We start from the raw sequence: 2,853 nt of genomic DNA, 5'->3' as shown, positions 1-2,853 counted from the left end.
TAGCTGGGACCATTTTTTTTGTAGCTGAGATGCAGGAAAATCATTTCTCACACAACAGGAGCAATTCCTGAACTTTCTAGCAAACTGAAAACGAGAGGGAGACCACAAACCAATAAATGTGATGGTACACTGAGATGCTTATCAAGTACTTTTTCGTTTTGTAATCAGTATATTAAAGAGGCATTCACACATTTCAAAGACGGTTTGAATTCTGACATGACTTAAAGACATGAACATATGGCAACTTGAAACATACAACTAAGTCTATATTCATCACAATCTGCTATTTTATTAATGATAGATTGTGATTACTTTGGAGCATAAATCAAATGGTTTAAAATAAGCCTGCACAACATATAAGGAACACCTTAAACATGCATATTACTTCTCCTTGTGCAGGGTTTTCACTTTCTGGGAGTTACTAAACAAGTTTTTTTCATGCTGAGAGGGATTAGAAGACTCCATCTCTCTCTGGACATGGGGCAAGTGTTATCCATGGTTAAAACACTGCTAAATTCTGAAATCACTGTTAATGTTAATGAGTTCTGCCGGGCAGTAGTGGCACACAACTTTAATCCCAGCACTCAGGAGGCAGAGGCAGGAGGATCTCTGTGAGTTCAAGGCCAGCCTGGGCTACAGAGTGAGTTTCAGGAAAGGCACAAAGCTACACAGAGGAACCCTGTCTCAAAAAAAGAAAGTCTAAAGTTCAAAGTCTCTTCTGAGATTCATGCAATTAGCTGTAATCCCCTGTAAAATTAAAATCAAAAGGCAGATCATGTATTTCCAATATATAATGACACAGGATATACATTATCATTCCAAAATGTAGGGAAGGGAGCATGGTGGAGAAATACTGGACCAAAGCAAAACCACAAGCCAGCTGGGCAAACTCCAAACTGCATCTCCATGTCTGTTGTCAAAACACTCTCCAGATCTCCAAATCCTTTCAGCTTTGCTGACCACAACACACTTCTCTCTCTTGGGCTGGTTTTACTCACTGTTAGAAGCTCTTCTTGGCAGGTATCCCACAACTCTGGCAACTCCAACATCTTGGAGTATCCAAGGCAATTCACAACTTCACTCAATGATGTCTCTAGGCCTCCATTCAGGGACAGCCTGACACATGCCTGGCCTCAGCAGCTTTCCTTAGTCACAGAGAGAGATTCCATAACCCCTTTCTTCTATCCTTGACTCTAAAGCCAGAACCACATGGCTAAAGCTGCTAAGTTCTGCTGCTTATTGGGGCTGGAACATGGCCCCCCTGTTCAATTATATCTCCACTAGCTTTCTGTTTTCCATAGTTTCCTTCACTGCCTAAGTTTGGCTGTCAACAACATAAAGGGCAATATGGCACCACCAGAACCCAGTGTCCCTACAACAGCAAGACCTGAACATCACAACACAGATGAAGCAGAAGAAAAAAATGGCCTTAAAATAACTTTATGAAGATGATAGAGGCCCTTAAAGAGGAAATGAAAAATTCCATTAAAGAAATAGAGGAGGCCGGGCGGTGGTGGCGCACGCCTTTAATCCCAGCACTTGGGAGGCAGAGCCAGGTGGATCTCTGTGAGTTCGAGGCCAGCCTGGGCTACCAAGTTAGCTCCAGGAAAGGCGCAAAGCTACGCAGAGAAACCCTGTCTCGAAAAACCAAAAAAAAAAAAAAAAAAGAAATAGAGGAAAAGACAAAAAAAAAAAGGAAGAAATCAATAAATCCCTTAAAGAAAGCCAAGAAAAGACAACCAAACAAGTGAAGGAAATAGTTCAAGACTTGAAAGTTGAAATAGAGGCAATAAAGAAAACAGAAACTGAGGGAATTCTGGAAATAGAAAATCTGGGTAAGCAAACAGGAACTACAGATGCAAGCATCACCAACAAAATAAAAGAGATGGAAGAGAGAATCTCAGGCATTGAAGATACAATAGAGGAAATAGATTCATCAGTCAAAGAACATGTTAAATCCAACAAATTCTTAACATAAAACATCCAGGAAACCTGGGACACCATAAAGACCAAACCTGGGAATAATAGGGATAGAAGGAAAAGAATTCCAGCTCGAAGGCACAGAAAATATATTCAACAAAATCATAGAAGAAAACTTTCCCAACCTAAAGAAGGACGTGCCTATGAAGGTACAAGAAGCTTACAGAACACCAAATAGACTAGACCAAAACAAAGTCCCCTTGCCACATAATAATCAAAACACTAAACATACAGAATAAAGAAAGAATATTAAGAGATGTAAAGGGAAAAGACCAAGTAATATATAAAGGCAGTCCTATCAGAATTACACCTGACTTCTCAATGGAGACTCTAAAAGCCAGAAGGTCCTGGACACATATTTTGCAGACACTAAGAGACTACAGACACAGCCCAGACTACTATACTCAGTAAAACTTTCAATCACCATAGATTGGGGAAAACAAGATATTCCACGACAAAACCAGATTTAACCAATACCTATCCACAAATACAGACCTACAAAAAGTACTAGAAGAAAAACTCCAACCCAAGGAAGTTAGCTGCACCCACAAAAACACAGGCAATAGATAATCTCACACCAGCAGAGAGGGGAAACACACACTACCACCACTACCACCAAAACCAAAACCAAAAACAGGAATTAACAATCACTGGTCATTAATATCTCTTAATATCAATGGACTCAAGTCACCTATAAAAAGGCACTAGCTAACAGAATGGATATAAAAACAGAATCCATCCTCTGCTGCATATAAGAAACACACCTCAACTTCAAAGACAGGCATTACCTCAGAGCAAAGGGTTGGGAAAAGATTTTCCAAATAAATGTATCTAAGAAGCAAGCTGGTATAGCTATCCTAATATCTAACAAAA

This window comes from Peromyscus maniculatus, chromosome 21 (genome assembly GCF_049852395.1).
Source record: "Peromyscus maniculatus bairdii isolate BWxNUB_F1_BW_parent chromosome 21, HU_Pman_BW_mat_3.1, whole genome shotgun sequence".
Taxonomy (NCBI): domain Eukaryota; kingdom Metazoa; phylum Chordata; class Mammalia; order Rodentia; family Cricetidae; genus Peromyscus; species Peromyscus maniculatus.
Note: the sequence above shows the minus strand (reverse complement) of the source record.